General features: G+C 40.6%; 1 long non-coding RNA gene across 1 annotated transcript; it reads right to left on the bottom strand.

Moving 5' to 3' along the window:
• Window positions 1–1,043: 1,043 nt before the first annotated feature.
• On the bottom strand, window positions 1,044–12,673 carry LOC123932461. Its single transcript, XR_006816439.1, has 3 exons — window positions 12,557–12,673; window positions 10,182–10,277; window positions 1,044–1,249 (listed from the first exon to the last, which is right to left on the bottom strand). It is a non-coding gene; the product is annotated as an uncharacterized LOC123932461 (long non-coding RNA).
• Between the last annotated feature and the right edge of the window lie 11,207 nt (window positions 12,674–23,880).

A 23,880-nucleotide genomic window follows, 5' to 3' on the forward strand; every position in this document is an offset into this window, starting at 1 on the left:
AATTATATGGATTAGTAAATGTAAAATAATGCTAAATAATATTATTATAAGAATTTATGAGTTAATTTTTGCTTAACTTCTCTGTGAAGTTTTCACTAATATTTAACATCATTATTTTTCCACTTCATTTTGTGTCATTTCCTTAAACCTACTCAATGTTTCTAGTTGTGTTCATTCTTCTAATAAATATCCCCTAATTAGAAGTTCTGGGTTGGCATCTAGTATTATTTCTCCTTTTCCTCCCATTCAGCTCAGATTTACTTCTAGCATTCCAGCCTGGCTAATAGATTAGGAGTTAGAAACTTATTCTGCCAAGGTAGAGATAACAAATAATTTACTCCTTTTGGGATACATATAGTCTCTATTTCATATTTGTCTTAGTCTGTTCAGGGTGCTATAAAAAATGCCATAAACAGAGTAACTTATGAACAACAGAAATTTATTTCTTTCAGTTCTAGAGGCTAGAAGTCTGAGGTCAGTACCAGTGTGGGAGTACCAGTGTGGTCAGGTGAGGGCCAACTTCCAGGTCCCAGATTTCTTGTATCCTCATCTGACAGAAGTAACTTGGGAGCTCTGTGGGGTCTCCTTCTTAATGGCATTAATCCCATTCCTGAGGACTCCATCCTCATGATCTAAGTGCCTTCCAAAAGCCCCCACTTCCTAACACCATCATATTGGGGAATTAGGGTTTCCACATATGAATGGGGGGAGAATCATAAATATTTAGACTATGGAAATATATTTTTTTAATTACTTAAACATATAAAAACCATTCTTAGCTTAAGAGTTCTGTGTAAACATGTGGGTAGACCAGATAGGCCATAGTTTACCCACCCTTGGGGGTATTAAACAATAAGGAAGTAAGGTATCTGTGTGTGTGTGTGTGTGTGTGTGTGTGTGTGTGTCTCCCCCTCCAAAGCACCCCTCCTCACAGATCTCTGCAATGAGATTGGGTTTCATTTACAATATTCTCCATTTCTCACTTGTTCTTGTAATATTCCTAGATCTCACTAATCTAATCCAAGGGAGCACTGGACGGGCCTCTAAGGACTGTGACACTTCTTTTGAAAGAAAGCAGTATCCTGCCCAAAGCCTGAGGAGCTTAATATCAGTTAGTGATAGATTTCTATATTGTTTCCACAGGTTTCCACATTGGGTGCATATTCTTCATAAGTTTTAGTTTGGGGTGGTGTTCATTTCCTTTTATTGAGGTCAGAATTTTCAATGTTTCTCTTGTTGGTAGTCAATTCTGCAAGAGATGAAAGAAGTAAATATTTTCTTCAGTCTGCTACCTTAAACCCAAAGAAGTATGGCTACATTCTTTCAAGTCTACTTCTAATGCAAGGTCACATGGTTCTTGAGTCTAGAGAACAGGAGATCTGGCCTCTGAATGCTCAATAAACTTTCATTGAATGAAATAATGCACAAATCCTCATCACTTCACAAATGCAGAAGCTGGGTTAAATATGTGTATGTGGAGTCTGTTCCAGAATATACCAGTTGCTCATTTGACCTTTTACATCTCAGGGAGCTATTGAATGAAACTGGTTCTTGCATATATATTCCCAATGGAATCCTCTCATGCCATTCCCCCAAAAAAGTTTGCTTCCCTCCTATGTTGCTAGGCTTTGGATATCTAGCAGCATGACAAATGAAAGGGAAGAAATTAGGTCTCCAAAAAGTACATGAAGGCTTTAGAGAGACCAAAGAAGGGTTGCGGTTTTCGAAGTGGGTCATGGCACTTCGGGAACATGTAGGTGCTGTGGCTTGACTGACAAATGTCCCTGTCCTGTGGGGATGTGGGGAGACTGGTTTCTGACTCAGCTTTGAAACTTGTTATGTTCTAAATACTTCTCAAACGTAATAGTCCACTGAAATTAAGGTTGTACACTAGAAAAGTATTTGAACCCTGTGAAATAAACAAGAATTTAGAATTACAGGCTGTAATTGAGGCTTAATGAGACATTTTTAGTATGTTACACAAATTTCAGGACACCACCAGAATGAGGGTGGGGGAGAGGAAGACCACTCTCTCAAGAGATAAAATTACTTTTTTTTGACTGAAAAAAAAAAAGGCAGAAACTATCTCTTACAGACAAAAGTTATCAAAGTATTGAGGAATTATTGTTTCCTTCTCAGTCTTTCTGTGTGTATGTATGTATATATACATACACACACATATATACATATATATATATCTTCAGATAAGTAGATAGATATATCTACCTCTCTCTTTCTCTCTGTGTATATGCCTGAGTGCCTCAAATATATCTTATTTATCATTGTAAATTCAATGCTTAGCCCATTACCTGACGTGTGTTTTTATTTTGTTTAGGGCATTCAAAATATTTGGAGAAATCATAAATTAGTGAACACATAACTGTCAGAGAGAGAAAAATGTCAATAGCCCAGAGGGAGGAACTTGGAGGGACAAATAGAGTGCTTCACTAAGTTGCTTGGTAGTAGACAGAATGCTCATGTGAGAATATTACAGAAACACATCTGTGAGGACTGTTACAACCCAGTATTCCTTGAGCCTGTGAATCTGAAGCAGTGCCATGAGAAAGACTGACTAGTGTCAGGTTCGTGGCTAAAAGAGATGTCTAATAGATGTGTTATTGCAAACTGTCCATTTAGTGATTGTTTGGGGTTTTGCTTGTTTGTTTGTTTTATAATTATAGCTAAATTTTTAAATCTGCTAAATTCTGGCAGTTAGAAAGAGGCAGGAGATACACACCCCCTTCCTAACAACCTGACAACAGTGCAATGTGTTACATTAGAAACCACCTTCAGGGATGTCTGGGTGACTCAGTTGGTTAAGCACCTGCCTTCAGCTCAGGTCATGATCTTGAGGTCCTGGGATGGAGGCCCCCATCAGTCTGCTGGAGTCTGCTTCTCCTGCTCCTTCTGCTTCTCTCCCCTGTTTGTGCTCATTCTTTCCCTCTCTCTCAAAATAAGTAAATAAAAAATCTTCAAAAAAAAAGAAAAGAACCAACTTCAGGCCAACTGACAGTCACTTTGCAAAAAAGAAAAACAAATCAAAACAAAACAAAAAACCCTGAACAACAAAAACAAAAACCAACCAAACAAAAAGTGCTCCAAGATTAATGCACCAGCGATTTGAAAGAGGATTAAACTGTCTCACCCTCTCTCTGTCAGATCAAGCAATAGAGGCCTTCAATATGCAGAATGGTTGAGGTAGATGTTCTCCGTCTAGATGTTCTGAAGATGACTATTCATGAGGGGGCTGGTTGCCCTGATTTTTATCCCCCACATTTGCAAGGTGTTCCAGTTCTGAAGCCGGTCTAGTCAGCTTTACGTGTTGAACACTACTCACTTCACCAATGAAAAATGATTTCTAACATGACTTATGCTAATTAATGGATCCTCATATAAATTTTGATAATGATATCTGAAGCACTTGTGAATTGCTACTTTGGGCTGTTGGTTCCTGATCCAGTGCTTTTAAAGCAATTTAACTGCTGCTAAATATAGATTAAAGGTAATTTGTATATAGGTATATACAGTACATTGTTTATACTCAGGTGTTGTAAAGCAGATCCTGACACAAGTGATGTACATGAAATTTCCAGGTGGCTGAGAACCACTCAAACTGAAACAAAACACTGAATTAGATTCAATGTGATCTAGTCATCATTAATTCCATTCATTCATTCATTCATTCATTCATTCATTCATCTAATAGACATCAATTATGTGCCAAAGCAAAAACCAATACATTCATTGTAGTGACTCTTTAGCTCTCTGAATACAAAGTGTTGACAGCACCATCCTTTAAATTTATGCTTCAGGGTTTTGATAAACACATTTTTATAGAAAAAAAGAGGAATTGATTTTTAATTCAAGTAAGTATGTATGGAAAAAAAGAGGAATTGATTTTTAATTCAAGTAAGTATGTCCCTAGGGCCTTAAGAAAATTCTTCTAGTCGCTAAACACAATTTAGTCACCACTACTTATTGGCTGCAGGATACAGATCTAGAGGACATAAACGTGCATTGGATTACTAGCCTTTTAAAGTAGACTTATTGTATGATAGAGACATTATGGTGAAGAGAGACCTATCCTGTTGTTGGGTGATGGTTGTCTCTGGGTGTTTCCCATTTCTGACCACCTTCTGAGCAAAGGCAAAAACAGCATATTTTGTTCCAGGCTATCCTTTCAAGCGTATTTGTATAAAAAATACTTGGAAGAGAGATGGTGTCTCTTTCTGTAGCACATTTTTGTACTGGCCAGGATAATAAAGACAGTGTCTTTTCTATGGCAAGGATTATTTTCCAGCAGCTTCCTTACATAAACCTGGGGTTTCCTAGTCCCAGAGTTTCCTTTCTGGAACAGACCCTACTGCATAACCAGGCAGTGTGTTCCCTTCATTGTATCACTGCTTGGGGACAGTGGCCAGGGAAGCTGGGGTACAAATAATACTCTAACTACTGATATTGTTGTCAGCAATGCACCATCTTTTGTCTTTGGCCCACGAGTTGTGTGTCTTCCATATGTTTCCACAAAACAGTGGCAGGCCAACATGTTAGTGTGCAAGACTTGTAAAACCTCAGATCTTTCAGAATTCTTAGCATAGTCTTTACCCCCAACTACATCGAATAAAGGAAAGAGTAGAGAGTATCCACACTTCTATTTCCTAGTTCCCAAAAAATGATTGATGTGAAACTGGCACAAAATAAAATGTATAAAATGACTCCCAAGTTCACTGAAAGCTCAACATCCCTTTTATTGCATCCGTATTTACCATGGAACAGTGTAAAGACCATAACAGGACTGAGAATGCAATAGCCATGACTTCTAATATGGATTCTGACACTCACTGGCCAATTGGCCTTGGTTACAAAATTGGCTTCTTGAGGGCCTAACTTATTCTTCCCTAAAATGGATAAAAATTACAACTACCTCATAGGACTTCTGTTAAATTATATCATATCATGTGTGTAAATGCGTAGCCTAAAGCCTAGCACATAAATGGTAATTGCTAATATCCTTTAATATTAACGACTCCCCAAATTTTTGGCAACTTGCTTTTAAAATCTTCTTATTATGAGAAAACATATTATACTTTCATACATATATAAAATACAGTTCAACAATATAGTAAACTCTGATGATCTATTCAGCATCCATTCCCCTGTTCTTCTCGTTTCAACAGACCCCTGTTTTGTTCAAAGATTCAACCACTTGTAGTTCCAGAGGTGGATCCCAGTTAGTCTAAACCAAGATGTGCACCATATTCCTCAGTGAACATTTACTGATCTAAGAGTGGACATATAACCTGAGATAATGCCATCAAACTGAGGGGAAGAATTTCTATGTTTGAAGAAAATGTTATGGGTTCAATTTTGTCCCCTTCCACCCGCCATGATGATATGTTGAAGTACTAAGTCCAGCACTTTAGAACATGACTTTATTTGGAAATCTTGTTCCTATGGATGGAATTAGTTAAGATGTCATCATACTGGAACACGTTGGATCCTAATCCAACATGACTGATGTCTTTGTAAGAAGATGTCCAGGTGAAGAAAGAGAGATACCCAGGGGAGCACCATGTGACCCTGAATGCAGAGACTGGTGTTACATGGCTGCAAGTCAGCTAACACTGAAGATTTCTGTCAACATCTAGAAGAAATTTTTTTTTTTCTTGTGAATCAATTCTTTTTTAGAAGAAATATTTAAGGGAAGGTTTCCCTATAAAGCTTGGAGGGAGCATGACCCTGCTGATGTCTTTGACACTTCTAGCTTCCAGAATTCTGAGACAAGAATGTCCATTTTTTTTTAAGCCACCTAGTTTGCAGTATTTTGTTATGGAAAGTTTAAGACACATACAGAAAGCTTTTCTCTTTTTCTTGGAGAACATAAATGACAGCTACCTTATATCCATGAAGACAGCAAAACTGAGGACCACAATGACATAAGAGGAAGAAGAAAACCCAAAAGAATTATGATAGATTCCTGGCCTCTCAAAGCTGGAATCTCCCCCAAAATCTAGGTTTTGTCTCTGAAATGATACACTTCCTCAATGAACAAGCCAGTTTGAGTGATATTTTTCTGATAGTTTCAGCAGAAAACACATTTACCCACATACATATTCATGTGGTGATTATACACACACACACACACATGCACACCCCACAAGTCTTGGACCTTGATTTATTAATCATTTATGATTGCATGCATACTATTCATGTTGTTCTCTGTTTTATATAAAAAAATAGAGAAACGTTAGCTGTTTTCCAGCTAAACTTGAATTCCTTGAGGATCAGTGTTAGGTTTTATATTATGTAATATGCAGAGCTGTGAATATGGTTTATACTCTACGAATACTGATTCTGTTTTAGCACCTACCACTCCACTTTTTAATTATTCAATAAGTTATGGTATCCTCCTCTTCTGCTCTTGAAGCCAGGAATATGTCTTGCTCTCGTATTGGTAACACTAAGCTCACAGTATTTAAGAAAATACTTAAGAAGTATTTAAGTGCAGATGAAATGAAGGAAGAATTGTTGTCTTTCCTTTAGGACATCTTGGAATATTATTATTAACCAGATATCTTCTCATTTTCTTCTGTCTAGCCTTCTCTCCTTCAGTCTGTCACTCATAAGGATACAGAAACAGCAAAGCCATGTTCCATTTCTCCCTGTAGTTTGATGCCTCAAAGCTGGCAGGTAGAATCAGGATTGGGATAAGGATCAGAACTTCATCCTCTGATATTATTAATATCATTTAGGGCAAAAAATAGAATTTTCCCATGGGGGAAGAGACAACCTCCCCCTTCCTGATTTTGACAAATGCTCAGTTATGTATATACTAATGATAAAGCTGCAAATCCTTCTTGTGCCCTTCAGGGTCAAATGTAGTTTATGGGGTGTTGCCCTAAAGCACACCAATCCTTTGTGGTCTGAACCATTTAGATATTCCCACTTTCCTTGTTTCTTCTTGTTCTGTTGTCCTAGTTTATCTGGCACTTTCCTGGTTTTAGGGAACTAAAAATTACATGCCCCAGGAAACCCACAGACCCAGGCAAACTGGGACTGCTGGTTACCCTTCTCTGTTATTCCACTTTCTCTACTTCACCATGAGCTGCAGGAGAGAACAGAGGTAACATTCATTTCATGATTGGTGTCATTTTAGTAAATGGATACATTAATGACTGAATAAGGCAGCATGGCATAGAAGAATTTTGGAGTCAGGAAGGTGTGGACAGAAATCCCAGATCAGCCATGTGTTACTCTATGGAACCTGGTTCTAATGTTTTATCTCTCTGAGCCTTGGTCCCATCATGAGCAAGAGGTTGGGAAGAAAGTGGTGATGAGTAATATCACTGATTTACAATGGGAATAAGACCAGATGATCAGCTCCTCAGTAGGTTCTAAATCCTTGCAGGAGGGGCTGAGCTGTGTTAATTATGCCAAATTCAGGCTGCTATAACAAACATATCATAAGTTGGATGGCTTATGCCACAAGCATTTATTTCTCACAGTTCTGGAGACTAAGAAGTCCAAACTCAACGTGCCAGCTAATTTGACTCCTCATGAGGACCCTTATCCTGGTTTGCAGAAGCCCATATTCTTGCTGTATACTCACATGGTGGAGAGACTAAACATCTCTCTATTGTGTCTTTTTATAAGGACACTAATTCTTTTTAGGGGGGCTCCACCCTCACGACCTAATCACTTCCCAAAAGTCCCACCCCTAGATGTCATCATATTGAGGAATAGGACTTCAACATATGAGTTTTAATTGGGGGGACACAACTTTCAGTATCCAATAAATGTTTGGATAATGAACATAATACATGCAAAATGCCTAAAGCATAAATGTTTTCTAAATGACTGCTATTGTTAATGTTGTTATTATCATCATTAAAGTGAATGAAAAGTATGTGTCATGAGCTCCCCTAGTGTACAAATTGCTGTGATCAGGCTTGGGAGTGATGAGCCTGGGGAAAAACAGTTGTATTCTGATTACAGCGTGGAAGTGCTACACTCCTAAGGATAAGGCAGAGCACAATATGTTAACTTCCACCTAAAGCATGGAATTCCATGAGTGGAGTACATTTTCAAATAGAAAAAGATGAATTAATTGAAAAAATAACCAAGAACAAAATGAAATCTTGACTGGTACAATGAGATAGATGCGCTGAAAAGCTAGAAGGATCATAGGTCATGAGTCCCTATTCCAGATGTGACAGTACTTGTTGAGTGGTTTCCCAGGATGGACCCCCAGCCTCAATTTTCTTATTTTTGAAACTGGGGTGTTTAAGGGCACCTAGGTGGCTCACCTTGGTTAAGCTTCCAACTCTTGATTTCAGCTCAGGTCATGATCTTGGGCTCCTGAGATCAAGCCCTGTGTTGGGTTCTGTGCTCAGTGTGCAGTCTGCTTCTCTTTCTCCCTGGATACTAGATAATACTCCAGAGTTCTCCAAGGGGCCATGGTTCCTTCTCCTTCTCCTCACCCTCCTCTTATATCCTGACCACTCATTTCCCATAAATTTATTAAGCATCATCCACACCCAGGGCTGAGTGCTGAGATCAGTGGAAAGCAACACTGGGTGTGAGTTTTGTCTTCATAGAACTTAAGTTGTGAAGTGGATCCTTATCAGATAATCATCCAGACAAGTGTGACAGAGCAAATGTTACCTAGAGAAGTGCACTCTTTCTGAAGACCTATTTCCAGTGGGTTCTGACCTAGCCCAAGGGTTCAAATAAGATTTCCAAGCAAACAGCAGCTTGGGCTGAGCCCCGAGACATGAACAAGAATGAGACCAATCCAAAGGGGACAGAGGAGGGTTCTGACCCAAAGGAGAGCACTTGGGAAGGCAGAATGGAGAGCATAGGAACCTCAAAGGATTCTACACAGCTGTAACTAGAAATAAGTTATGAAGGAGGCTAACAGGGTGGACATACATCAGCATGAGAACAAGAACCTTGAGGTTGGCACTTACCCTACAATGCTGGAAAGACAACAAAGGGTTTTGAGCAGAGGGGGCCATGCGATTAGGTTTACAGATTAGAAATTTACTTCAGCATTGAATTGATTCAATTCTCAGGTATTGAATTGATTAGCAAAGCAAAGGACCCAGGTAGACAGTAGTCAACCAGTTAAGGGATAATTGTCAGAGTTGGTTGGACTGAAAAGGGATGATAAAATGGAGAAGGGTGGATGGAATGGAGAAAAATTTGAGAAATCTTATCAGAATGAATTTAGGCAGACACACGCCTCGCAAGACCATGTGGGGTTTGAAGGCTGCACAGGCTCCCCATTGCATACAGGAAAGAATCAGTCAGTCTCACGGGTCAGATCACATCGCATCACCATATTTGTAGGTCAAGGAAATGGTTGAACATTCACCATTTCATGGGGTTCCCTTTGTCTTGACAGGCCTACTTTGCTCAACACCCATGGTGATTTAATCCAGGTGGAAAAAAATGTGGATATAGGTGGGACAGGCCCTCTTTCTCTTTTAATATGAACAGAGGGATTTCTCTTGCCATAGAATCGTGGGCCTCTAGAGACACAACGGGCCATCAGAAAACCTGGTTCAACACTTCTCTTTTACAGATCATCAAGTTTCAGAAAGGTTAAGAGACCAAAAACTAAAAAAAAAAAAAAACCCCCCAAAAAAAAACAAAAAAAAACCCCATAAGCTATGTAATAAAACAAAGCAGACATCCATCAGCAGGAGCTAATGCTCAACTCAGGAATACTGGAGAAAGTCTCGGTTAAAAGACAACCAAGAAACACACCCTGGTGCCCTTGGAAGAGTGCTTTGCAGAACTTAGAATGGTTAGGACAAAGTTAAATGTCTTTCCCCGTCACCAGAAGCAGAGCATTTAGGAGCGTCGGAGGGATTCCAGGCCCGCGGTGGATATGAGGGTTCCTAGCAGGTGTTTTCAGCTTTTGTTAGTCCGTTCTTAGTTTTGTGACAGTGCATGTGGCAATAGCACTTTCATTTCAGAGCACCGTGGCCACCCATCCATCCAAATAAATTAACATGCCATCTGTACTGACCCATTTGTCAGAAATGCCTATGACCTTTCTACTGAAAAGTACATATCAAGAGTGTCATTTGGCCTCACACTGACAAGCCCGGAGTAGTGGTTATCTTTTCTTTTCCTTCTTCCTATTTGTCATAATAATACCAATTGAGCTATACCTGCCATTCTGAAACACAGACTTCTTTCTGAGAAGAGGAAGAATACTCAGAGCGGGTATTTCCAGCCCTTCAAACAATTGTTCTTAAGGCAAGACCCTGGGGAGAGAGGAGAAATGAAATTTATTGAGCACTTATTTTGCACTCAATTTGGAACATAGGTAATTTCATGCAACACCTGTAACCTCCTTTAAGTGACTGAACCTCAGAGCAATTAACATGCCCAGTCTCACAGGGCTGAAATATTAGCCAAGACACCAACGCAGCTCCATCAAGCTCAGGGAATAGTCCCTTTTCCTTCTACTTTGTTGCCAGAAAGAATCTAGCTAACATCCTTCCCTGGAGATTAGTTACTTCGCTCTGAGAATGTACTCTTTTTATAATCCTTGAGACTTCACCACGATACATGTACATTTGTGGAGACTCTGGTTAGGTTTCTTGGAGGACACTAAATCAAAAAGAGAGAGAAAGAGAGAGAAGACATCACTCGTTTAAATAATTTACCAGAAGCTAAAATTTCTGTCCTAACAAAGCATGCCATTTTGGTATCAGGCCAATGCTATTCTGAGTGGGCTGGTTGCAATGAACTTGTAAACACAACAAAGAAAGAGAATCAACACAAGTCCTCTGCTAAATTATCCCTTATTGACACTGGAACATCCAGGCTATGAAATATGCAGGAGTTGCAAGGTGGAATCAAAGTGCACTCCTTAATTTGCACCACACCAACTGAACAGTAAAATGTGATTTAATTTACTATATAATTTGCTTGTTCAACAAAGCTGAAAGATAACTCACTTAGTGCCACTTTGCTTATAAGTAAGCCGGTAACTGGCGGTGTTCTTTCAGTGAGTGGCTTTGTCGTGCATGCCAGAGAAAGCCGTTTGAGTGGAAAATACACAAAATTAAGGGTCTGCTGCTATAGTATTTGCAATGCACTCCTTTTGTCCTCATCAAGTTTATTTCTGCACAGAGGCAATAATGGCCCTTTGTTTTTCGAGCTCGATGAAGTCACTATGTCTTGCTCTGTGGCACACAGATAGGGAAAACTGCATTCAGCCAAATTTAGAAACATTTGGAACTCACGACTTGTGAATTTTGAACCAAACTTGAATCTTTTAAAAGCTCATCTGTTCCACAGAGCGTGCCAGCTCGGCTAACAGCCTTTGCAGCAGGGACTATCCTCTGAGGGCTGAGCTGGGGGTCCTTGGATCCCTCCCTTCTCCCAATGTTAGATTGGGGTGTCCCATGACACAGGAGATTTGAAGGGATGAGATGGGTGCGTGACAAAGTCCTGAAACCAACACCACAGGAGGAGAAATTTCTCAAAGGTGAAATAAGGGGACTCCTTTGTGTTTGGTCAACTTTTAAAACATTGCATTCGGGGCACCACCTGGGTGGCTCAGTGGGTTAAGCCTCTGCCTTCGGCTCAGGTCATGGTCCCAGGGTCCTGGGATCGAGCCCCGCATCCGGCTCTCTGCTCAGTGGGAAGCCTGCTTCCTCCTCTCTCTCTCTCTCTGTCTGCCTCTCCAACTACTTGAGATCTCTGTCTGTCAAATAAATAAAATAAAAAATTAAAATAAAAAAATTAAAAAAAAAACAAAACATTGCATTCATTTCTCTTGTATCTATTTGTCCTTTGGTCCTCTAAGGCCACACCAAGATCTATCTGTATTAACCCATATCCACCACAGCCACGAAACTGGCCTCATCCCACTGGTCTCTCCCACCTGCAGTCCATGCTGCCCACCCCAGTGCTCGAATCAGATTCCTTTCCTGGAATCTCTGTGTACACTGCCCACACCTTGCTCAGTGCCCTCTCATGTATCCCGTCAACCTCTTGCATCAGGTACAGGAGCTACTCTCTGCAGTGCACGGCCCTGGGTGAACAGAAGAATGAGGACCAGCTTTGGCTTCATGCAGGCAAGGTGTGAATTTGAAAGCTCAAGAGTTACCCTGGGGTACCATGTGCTCTGGGAAGGGAGCTGTATGGCAGTGTTAGGGGTACAGTGAGGTGATGAAGGATACCCAGGGTGTGAATCTAAGAACAACATTGTTCTCGGGAAGATACTGGAGTGCAAGATAAGCAGAGGCAGGATGGAAGTGCTGTGCCAGAAGAAGGAATAGCCCAGGCAACAAGTAGAAGGAGAACATGCAAGCAGGTCTAGGACCTATGTTTGAGTCACAAACATGTCACGGGCTGGGTGGATAAGCATCAGCAAGCAGGAAAGCAGTGTTGAGGATCACAGGTTACAAGAACAGTGGAAGAAAATGAAGCCAGGTGAAAAGCTCATGAAGTTCATGAAGGATTCATGGCAACCTGCTAATGAGTCTGACAGGGTCCTGAAGACAAGTAGCCCCTTGAGCTGATGACTTACCATTTTCCATAAAATGCAGTCCAAAACCCTTTGCCCAGCATTCAATGCTCTCCATAATTTGTTTCCAGTTCCCTAGAAAATCTAATCTCCCACTGTTTCCCCCAAGTACACTTCTTCCCTTGTCTAGCAAACATACATTGAACATGTCACAGCCGTACCTTCTGGAACCTGCATATTTGATTATCCCCACTGCCCTCCACCTGGAACCATCATCAGGGGTGCATGGCTCCCTTATGTTTCCAGTATTAGTCATTAAATAAATATTGTGCATTTATCCAGGCATAGGGCTGGGGGTTATTCATTTAGTAAATATTTACCAAGTTTTACAGGATAGAAACTGTCTTACTTACTGAGGTAATATTGATGAATATGATGGACAGGGGTATTGGCCTTATTATTCAAGCATGACCTATCTAGGAGACCAGCAAATATATGAGCCATTCAGATTCAGCCCAACAGATAGTACTATGATGGGAGAGGTACAAGTTGCTGTGGTAATGTCTGGGAGAGAAACCTGATTTGTACCTAAACAGTCAAGGAAGGCTTCCTGGAGGAAATATTTGTTGAGGTGAGACTATATATGTATATATATATATATATATATATATATATATATATATATATATATATCAGAGTTAACAGAAAAAAAGCGGGGATGGGGAGTGGGAGGAGAAAGAGACTCCTAAGCTGAGGGAAAGCTACATGCAAGAATCAGGGGCTGGGGAGATGATGGCACACTTAAGTAATAGAGCTATTTCAGTATGGCTAAAGTATGAGGTGCAGTGAGCACAGAGAGGTTCAGGATGGCTGCAGGAAATCAGTTCTCTTAGAATAATGCATACAGAGAGTGCTAGACACTAAACACACAATTACAGTTTTCTGAGTGTCCATATGTGTTTGGGTTGATGAAGTGTGATCGGAGAAGCTATGAAAGGAGAAGGAAGAGCCGAGTGGCTGGAGATGATGCTGGCCAGGAGCGATGCAGCTCAAATCAGCCTGCATGCAAAGTCTGAAAACATCCTCGCCTCACTGTGTGTTCACCGAAAAAGCCACTTATGCAAGAACTAAGTTGGAAGGATGGCAGTCCAACACAAAGAAAGACCTTTGTTCATGTTTTCTCTTGTAGGTTATTAGCGAAACTTTCAGGCAAACCTTGTAGTGTACTGTTTCCATGGGGAAACAAACACTGTGTCTATCCTACCCCATATGTATTAGTCCACCTAAGCTCACCTGCAGTTGCACGGCAACTTTTTTTCTCTATGGGGACAGCTTCCCACCTCAAGGACCTGCATCTCAATGGTTCTTAGCCTGGTTCTATTTTTTTTTTCCCCCCACAAAGTTACATGTCAAATTTATTCAGTTAAAAAAACATTTTAAAAATCCATCTATACTTGGGTTGTCTAAATTTGTTTTTTTTTTAATTTTTAATTCAAATTCAATTAATTAGCATATAGTATATGTTTCAGAGTTTCAGAGGTAGAGTGATTCATCGGTTGCATACAACACCCAGTGATCATTTTATCACGTGCCCTCCTTAATGCCCATCACTCAGTTACCCCATCCTCCATCCCCCACCCCTCCAGAAACCCTCATTTGCTTCTTATGATTAAGTGGCTCTTATGTTTTATCTCCCTCTATGCTTTCATCTTGTTTTATTTTTCCCTCCCTTCCCCTATGTTCATCTGTTTTTTTCTTAAATTTTACATATGGGTGAAATCATATAATAATTGTCTTTCTCAGATTGACTTATTTCATTTAGCATGATACCCTCTAGTTCCATCCATGTCGTTACAAATTTAACCTATGGCTTTTAGCCTGAGAGCTTTTTCTGTAACCAAGGTGACGTTCTTTAAAGCACATGGAGGCAGCTGAGAGGTAGAGGAAGGGGAAGATGATCACATACCCACGGGAAGTTCTTGACCCGTGTAAAGTGAGTTTCAGTGGATGGGCATCCCAGTGCCATGAAACTTCAGGTTCCCAGGGTTCCAGGCTCTGAGTGCTGGCAGCAAAATGGAGCCCATTTGCTTATAGCAGCTGTCTGCTTATTAACCCCTGCCCCCAAGTGGCTTCTTTCCTTCACTCTCTGACTTCCCAATTTCCTCACCTTTGATGCCAGCGAGTGCATCCAAAATAAATCATTGGCATCTAAATTCTTGTCTTGGGGTCTGATTTTGTGGAAACCCAAACCAAGATACACAGTCTTGGATCCTGTCACAGCCCCTACCATGGACATCTCTGTGGCATTAAGTTCCTCCTGCTCTTACCAACTTCTACAAAAACCTTCATAGTCTATAAGAATAAGACTAGCCATGAGTACCATGTTGTGAAACTTTTCTATGTGTGTATGTGTATGTGTGTATGTGTGTGCGTGTGTGCGCGTGTGTGGGGGGTATAGAGCTGTGATGTAAAGGCATTTTTTAACTGCAGGTCATGGTCAATAGAGTTTATTATAAAACCACTGCAGAGGATGACTTCAGCATGGGGACCAACTGGAGACTGACGATTATCCCAGGGAGACATCTGAGGCCAGACAATGGCAGTGACAGAGAGGCAGCAACAGATTGGAGAAATATTTAGGATGACTTGGTTACTCCTTAACACGATGGCTTCAAGACCCACCTCCCCTACAGAAGAATACGATTGCCATGATGGGAATAATAATAATGTAGTCAGAGTCATGCCAATGGCCTAATGAACCTGCTCATGATGTGCCCAGGAAATCAATTTCCTTGGAATAACCCAAGCAAAGGAAAATATACAAAGAGTGCTAGGCGCTAAACATACAATTATAGCTTTCTGAGTTTAAAATTGTGTTTGGGTATGTGGTGCACAATCTCTAAAATATAATTACTGAGGAACATAGTTTAATTTGTATCAGTCACAATTTACGACTTGTCTATGTTTATAGAAATGATTATGGTTTGAAGCTTCTTGTGCCTTCCTTGATGCATAAAAAATGATTATCAAGCCTTCAGAGGCAGCCGCCTTCCCTGAGAATTGGCAGCAACAGGCCCTTTAATCAGGAACAAGATCCTACAGAGCCAATGCATGCAAATATGCAATCTCAGAACAACAGTTAACTTTTTCTAATGAGCACACTGGAAGGAATGGTAGTGAGCCACAGCAGAAAGTGCCCACCTAACAGAATCGCAGTGATCAATGGTTACTGAGCATGGGATGCTAGGTTCACTCTTGCATCGGGCTGCTGCATCAGAACGCAAGCCAGTTTCTGCCGCCAACGGATCATTGATTCAAAGAGGTTATCATTGGATCTGCTGCCAGCCTTTTTTCAAACACCCTAGTAAGACAAAAACTTAAAAGGCTTTCATGTTGAAGAGACAGTGATGATTACCCATCATCACTGCCATTAACTCATTGTAGGACCTTAGGCAAATCATTTAACTGCTCTGGGCTTCAGGTTTTCTCATTTCTGTAATAAGGGGATTGAAAAAAATGTCTTCAAAACATCCCACCAGCTCCCAAAGATGATGACTCTATATGAAGAGAAGCATGATAGGTCTTTGAAAAGTTATTCAGCTTAGGTATTGCACACGTGCTCACATGCATACATCCCCCCACACACTGGTTTCAAATCACATGTGATTTTCTTTATGCATAAGAAAGAAAAAGAACTGTAGATAATAAGTCTGCTTGACCTTGCATTTAATATATCATTCAGAAACAGTCGGGTTGTGGAAAATTGTCAAAAACTTTACCAGGATGAATTCTGATATAAAAGAATGGGTATCTTGGATGTCTGCATATCATGGAGGGGGCCGCCTAAAAGCAATCTGTCTGGTCGACCAACAGACTGCGCCCTGTTCTTTGGTGGGTAGTTAATGTTTTATTTTTCATAAGAGTAAAGCAATTGTGGAGAGACAGAGAGGAGAGTAGCTGCTTTTAAAAGGGTGCCCAGCTCTGAACATCATTATTAGGAGGCATTTAGATAGTACTTTACAGGTACAAAGTGCTCCCCAATCATCTCATTACTTTCATATAAGCTAAAAGCTATTGAATTTGTCATCCTATACCCCAATGTGGGTTTGAAGGCAGCAAACACTTTCTTGCAGAATCATTGTATAAAGAGCCACTTCTCTCTGAGCCCATGAATAGGAGTTATGATTCAACCCACCACAGGAGTCTTGACCGCCCAAGGGTGGTTTGGGGAGACAGGATAGGGAATGCACTTGGAAACAGGTGGATTATGAAGCTCAGTAGAAAGTGACATTTGAGCCAAGACTCAGGGGGAGAGGAATGGAACCCTGAGGATGACTGGGGTGATGAAGTCCAAGCAGTGTGATGGTCCAAAGCAAATCCCCAAGATGGAAAAATGCCTGGTTAGTTTGAGGAATAGGCCAATAAAGTGGGAGCAGAGTAAGAAAAAAGAGCAGGAAGATAATAGGAAAGTCAGGGAACAGAGTCTTGGACATTGTTAAGCCACCAACTTTTATTGTGGAAGATGGGGAACCACTGAAGGATTTTAAACAGTGAGTGATGTGATCTTCAAAAAACATCACTCTGGGGGTACCTGGGTGGCTCAGTGGGTTAAAGCCTCTGCCTTCAGCTCAGGTCATGATCCCAGGACCCCGGGACCCAGCCCCACATCAGGGTCTCTGCTCAGTGGGGAGCCTGCTTCTTCCTCTCCGCTCTCTCTGGCTGCCTCTCTGCCTACCTGTGGTCTCTGTCTGTCAAATAAATAAATAAAATCGTACAAGAAAAAAAAAAAAAAAGCTTAAGAATGTCATCTAGAGGGGCTCCTGGGTGGCTCAGTGGATTAAGCCTCTGCCTTCAGCTCAAGTGGTGATCTCAGGTTCCTGGGATCAAGCCCCGCATCAGGCTCTCTGCTCAGTGGGGAGCCTGCTTCCTCCTCTCTCTCTGCCTGTTGCTCTGCCTACTTGTGATCTCTCTCTCTCTAATAGAAGCGTAGGTATTTCTTAGGGAAAAGTGGTCAGATGACTGTTGTGTTTTGTTCTTTTTTTTTTTTTTAAGAGAAAAGACAGAAATTCAGGGTCAATAAATTTCTAGATCCATGAATACTGGTTATTTTTCCTCTTGCTTGTATTTTCTACAATGGATATTGGGGACATTATGCTAAGTGAGATAAGTCACACAAAGAAAGACACTGACTGCTTGCTATCACATGCACGTGGAATCCAAGAAAGCCAACCTCACAGAAACAAAAGAGTAAGAATGGTGGCTACCAGGGGCTGGGATGGGGGAATTGGGAAATACTGGTTAAGGATACAAATTCACTACTGGAAGATGAATAAGTTCTGGAGATCTAACGCACAGCATAGTGATTATAGACAACATTGCTGTATTATAAATTTCAAAGTTGTTTGGAAATTAGATTTTAATTGTTCTGACCACAAAAAATAAATGATAATTATGTGACATGATAGAAGTGTCAGCTAAGGCCACTAGAGTAATTACATCTCAATATATAAATGCATGAAATCAATGTACACTTTAAGCTTATAGGCTTTTACATGTCAATCATATCACAAGAGAAAAATAAAGAGATATATAAATAAACTCTAGAATTGTGCAGCAAGGAGATTTATTTTTAAAAAAGCAATTTTAACTTCAGAAATTCAACAAACTAAAAGTTGATTACAAATTGCACTTAAGAGAGTCACCATAGTGCCCAGAAACTCGGGACATTTTCATTTCCCCCTGCCCTCTCCAGCCGCAAGGTCCATTCCCAAGGTAGTAGCCTAAAGACAGCACAGGAAAAGCCACATTTTTGTAGCTAGTGGAAGATGTAGTTAGCAATGCAAAAGCCAAATTTTGTCAGGGGGAAGAAACTGCAAGAGATACCAGAGGAACTAGAGCTCCTGTAGAACAGGAGTGCAGAAGTGGAGAGCTCTGGAGCCATTGGCATCAGCAGCAGGTGAGGAAGGTCAGGGAATTTCTGACCTTTCCAGCCCCTTATTGGAATCCTCCAATGACAATCTGCAAATCTGGGAGAAAATCTACCAACCCCCCCACCCCATGTACAGGATTCATCAAAGGTTCATGTCTTAGGCTCCTCCCACATAATTTTTGAGTCTACCTTTCACTTTGCAGGGTGCATTTTCTCACCGTAAACTCCAAACCCACATTTTTCTCTTTTCTCTAGCCTACTATAGCGTTCCTTTCTCTAACTCAACTTTTCTCTAGCTTACTTACTAGCTTCAGAATAGAGTGTATAATGCACAAAACATACAAAGTATGTGTTAATCAAAACATGTATCTATGTGATCAATAAGGCTTCCGGTCGGGGCGCCTGGATGGCTCAGTGGGTTAAGCCGCTGCCTTCGGTTCAGGTCATGATCTCAGGGTCCTGGGATCGAGTCCTGCATCCGGCTCTCTGCTCAGCAGGGAGCCTGCTTCCCTCTCTCTCCCTCTCTCTCTCTCCCTCTCTCTCTCTCTGCCTGCCTCTCTGCCTACTTGTGATCTCTCTCTGCCAAATAAATGAATAAAATCTTTAAAAAAAAAAAAAGGCTTCCGGTCATTAGTAAGCTATTAGTGGTTGAATTTGGGGGGAGGCAAAAGTTATAAGTGGATTTTCAACTGCACAGGGGTGGTTGCACCTAAACCCTACGTGGTTCAAGGGTCAACTGAACTTTGGAATATCCTAACTTCGCAGTATCTGTATGAAGCAAGTCCCATCCTTATCCACTTTTTACACAATGAAAATGGAACCTGGGTTTGTTAAATAAATTACCTGAGGTCATAACTAGGAAGAGTCGAGACTGGATTTTAATGCAGGTAATATCTCAGCTTCTAGGTCCACATTCTAAATTATCATGCTACAAGGAATAAGGGAATGCTCTGGGAACATAGATAAAACAGGACCCACTCTATTAGGAGATCACAGACTAGCCACCATTTGAGCTGGGGATTTGGAGAATTACAACTTTACAGTCAAAAATTTTTGCACATAGTCAACATCTGACACTAACCAAAAATTCTCAGTGCTGCTCCTTTGCCAAAGCCATCACACATCGACTCTCAGACTGTGGACACCTTGCTCACTTATCTTTCTTTGCACACACTGTTTAAGTTCTGCTTTATCTGCAAATACGTTCCGGAGACTCCCTAATAAGAAACTCATAACACACCCTGCCTGAATGATTCAGCCTTCCGGCATCTCCTCCATTGCTGTGCTATCTCTTTTATAATTTGGTTTGTCATCTCTTACCAAATCCCTTCGGGTCAGGCACTGCTTGAGACTGGATGAAAAGAACCTTTGCTCTGAAGATGGATGTCCTGGGTTTGACTCTTAGCTCAGCCAAGAGTCAGCTTGGCTATCAGCTGCTTAATGAACATACCCCATCTACCTGATCCCCAGTGTCTTCACCTGTGTAGTGGGAATGACAATATTCTATTTATTCAATAAGAAAATACGTAGGGTGTGTTATCCAGTATAGGACACACCCTGAGTCTTCATAAACCTCATTTCCTTTCTCTTCAACATTTGCCTTCCCTGGAGTATGCACAGGACTCGGAAAGGCGGATAAAAGATTTCTCAGACATGATTGCAATGATGCAGATGAGCTCAGTGTTACAAGAAAATAATGACAAAATAAACTTCCAGATGAGGGAAAAGACAAGGAGACTGTAGTATGTGCACTACTTTTTTCAGATCCTCATTGTGCAGCATCACTAGAACCCCATGATTGCAACTGAAGGCTTGTCCCACCTCTGCTGACACGCTGGGGGTGCATCCTGAGGTGTTTATCGATGGGGAATGAGAGAAACTGGAGGCTCACAAAGTATGAGACCGAGTTAATTTGGAGAGGATATAGGTATCGCCAACACTCCTAAAAATCCAGGTGAGCCACCAGGAGGAGTGATAAAGGCCAATCTAACTGTTGGCATAAACGTTGCTCTTGGCACTGATTTTAGTAGCAGTAGTAGTTGTTGTATGTTGTAAACATTTAAGAGAGTTTTTTTTTTAATATTTTATCTATTTATTTGACAGAGATCACAGGTAGGCAGAGAGGCAGGCAGAGAGAGAGGAGGAAGAAGGCTCCCTGCTGAGCAGAGAGCCAATACGGGGCTCAATCCCAGGACACCGAAGGCAGAGGCTTTAACCCAATGAGCCACCCAGGCACCCCACATTTAAGAAAGTTTTTAAGACATGTTTTGTGTCTTACTAGCTATTTGACCTTGGGCAAATTAATTCATTGCCCAGCCTCAGTTTCCTTGTCAGTAAAAAAGGAAAATGCAGCAGATCGGTTCAGATTTTGCTTTTCACAAAGACCTACAGAGGCCACCACCACAAGTCCTATCTGGGTCTTTTTCCTGGGCGAGGGTGTCCCTGGGCACAAGGCAGAGCAAACCATGAGTATGGGAGAGCGAGGCCCCGGCAGCCTCCTAGCCCAGCAATGGCTGGAGAAGGTCAGATAAGTCCATTCATGATCACCCCTTGGTTGAGATAACTCTGAAGCAATTTCTACTGTATCCCAGAATTCTCCAACTGCATTTTCTAGTTCCCCACAGGGTTTACTTGCTTGATCATATACCATTTATTACTGCTTTCCTCTCCTTGCCTCACTTCCCCTCCCCCTTACTGGTACTTCCTGGGATTAACTTTTGAGCAAATTTAGGGTTTGCGTCTGGGTAAATGGGGGACTGAAAACTTTTGTTAAAGACAAAACAAAAGAAAAGAAAACAACAAAAAAAAACCACACCCATAAATACTCAAAAATGGCAGACTGGTAATCATTAATTCATATCTAATGAGACAGATAACACCAACTCATTGTATATCATTTGTAAAAGAAAAATGGTGTAAAAAATACTTGTTCATAAGTCCTCCATGAGAAGATCACTCGTGGACATGCTTTTTACACATACAAATGATGTATCTTTTTTTACCATCAAATTACATGCATTCTTCCCTTGACAGTCTGTCTTGAGTGATTTCTTAATATTGTGTAATACTTTAAGACAGCATTTTAATTTCTGTGTAGCATTTTGTCATCTACAGGTATCATATTTTATTAATAGCATGCTGTTTTGTTGGATATGTGGATTCTTCCTACTTCTTAATTCTTTCATGGAACTCCTTTTATAAAAGTCCTGCCTGCATATTATTATTTTAGGATAAGTTCCTAACTATTTCAAAATGAATCTCTCAGTTTCTTGCAATGGGTTCTTCCAAAGAAATGAGACTTGACACCTTAAGGCATCCATCATATGAAGTGAATTAACCTCTCTCCCACACACATAGATGGGTGTTAACTGTGGAGAAGCTTTGGAAGAAAGCAAGGAAGAGGATTCCCAGTGGAGAAAAGCTTGTTAGAAGAATTTCAGATGTAAACTAATTATTTTAAAAGTCTGTTGATGCTGGAGTTCCTAGATGGAGCCATTTCCAGAATTTTGTTTACAGAATTTTTGGAAGTAATTTTTGTTATTTTTAAATCTAAAAAATAAGAGAAGAGGATGTGTCAGTAGTTGTTGGGCTTTAGAGATGGGGCACAGTGTGGAGACATGAGGGATCACAAAAGGGAGTTTTCCAGGTGATAGGAACTCTTCTGAATTCTGACTTTGGTGGTGGTTAAACAAATCTGTAAATGTGTTAAAATCCATCGACCAAACATTAAACTAAGGCAACTTTGCTGTGTGAAATTTTTTAAAAGAGGGAAAATAGGATATGTGGAAAGATAAATGAAAAGAAGAAGAAATCCTGGAAGGGGTTTGTGCAGAAAGATAAAGGCACATGTTTTGTTGAAAGTTTAATGCTATAATTTAGACCATGATACATTTCAGATCTCCCACCTGACTCCTCAGATTTAAAGCTGGTGCTGGTTTGTATCATCATTTACAACCAAATAGAAGTTACAATCACTTTTATAGAAGATTTCTCTAACGAACAAACTGTCCCAGTAAAAAGATCAATCTTTTCTACCTTGATTATTTTCAACTGAGGATTTATTTACATTTTCCATATTCATTTGTTAAACTTTTTCCATATTTATACTTAGATGAAAATTTTAGCTAAATATTAAATCATACAGATACAGTCATCAAGAATTGCATAAAGAATTTCAGCATTATGTTAAAAATATGAAAACATCAGTAGAAATTTTAATGTTACCATAATGCAACACATGATCTTGCATTTTATTTCATTTCATAAGTATGGTTAGCAGAGAAGGAAAGTCAAAGGGGCCTTGGTTTGGTCCCAGAAGATTTAACCCCTTCACTGGCCTCTGCCACTCTCTTCGGGAGAGCCCTGGCGAGGCTGCTACAAAACCAGTGAGTCAATGTCGATGCTCTCGAATTACCTTCTGAAAGCTGCATTCACATACTATAATGTGATCCCTCACTTATTATCAAATTGTAGGTGCTAAGCCAATGATTTTCTCTCCCTGTTTACTGTATGTTTATCTCTCCATCATGGACCAAAAAGTCTTTGAAATTATTTCTAGTATCTGAGGATTTTGGAATCTAGAAAACAATGAAGTTAATGCTTATGGCTTTTTTTTTTAATTTTTTTTTCCATTTTATTTATTTTTTCAGCGTAACAGTATTCATTCTTTTTGCACAACACCCAGTGCTCCATGCAAAACGTTCCCTCCCCATTACCCACCACCTGTTCCCCCAACCTCCCACACCTGACCCTTCAAAACCCTCAGGTTGTTTATGGCTTTTAAGATTTACAGTAAGTAGATAGCAGGTTCCCCTTGAAGCCACTCCATTCTTAGGTGCATTTCTTTGTCTCTGCTCCCCTTCTCCACCTGGCACTTGCTTCAGAAGATTTTACTTCAACCCTTTGGGCACACTGTCTATTCAGATTTGTTTTAGTGGGATAAGAAAGATGAACACAAGAGCAGGATTACCAGCTAGCATTATGGTAGAAAGACCCTCACATCACTTATCTCTGTCTCTGCCAGGGTCCTAGTCCTGCCATCTTACATTTGGCCTAATAGGTCTCTCCAAAGCCCTCCTGCCATATGAATATGACTTCTCCAGGAGGGATGTTCATCGCTGGTGTGACTCATATGGGTAAAGGAAAGCCCATGACAGAAAACAGGCTCTGGGAGGACAGTTTCTAGAGGGTCTGACTTAGAAGTGGGGACTCCATGCAAACTTAAGTATGTTCCAGCTGGTGGAATTAAGGACATCCTTGGCACAGAAGAGGCCAACAAGAGAGTAACCCTAAGACCCCAAGCAGAAGCAAAGTTGGTGTTTTTATAAACCCGCTCTTCTGACACAATGAGACTATTTACTCCTCTTTGATGTTCCTTGATGCTATAATCAAGGTCCAGTGGAGAGTTGGGAGCTCAACAATAACATCTCCCTTTCCCTCCTGAGTTTGGAAACTAGCG

Source organism: Meles meles, chromosome 2 (genome assembly GCF_922984935.1).
Source record: "Meles meles chromosome 2, mMelMel3.1 paternal haplotype, whole genome shotgun sequence".
Classification (NCBI taxonomy): Eukaryota; Metazoa; Chordata; class Mammalia; order Carnivora; family Mustelidae; genus Meles; species Meles meles.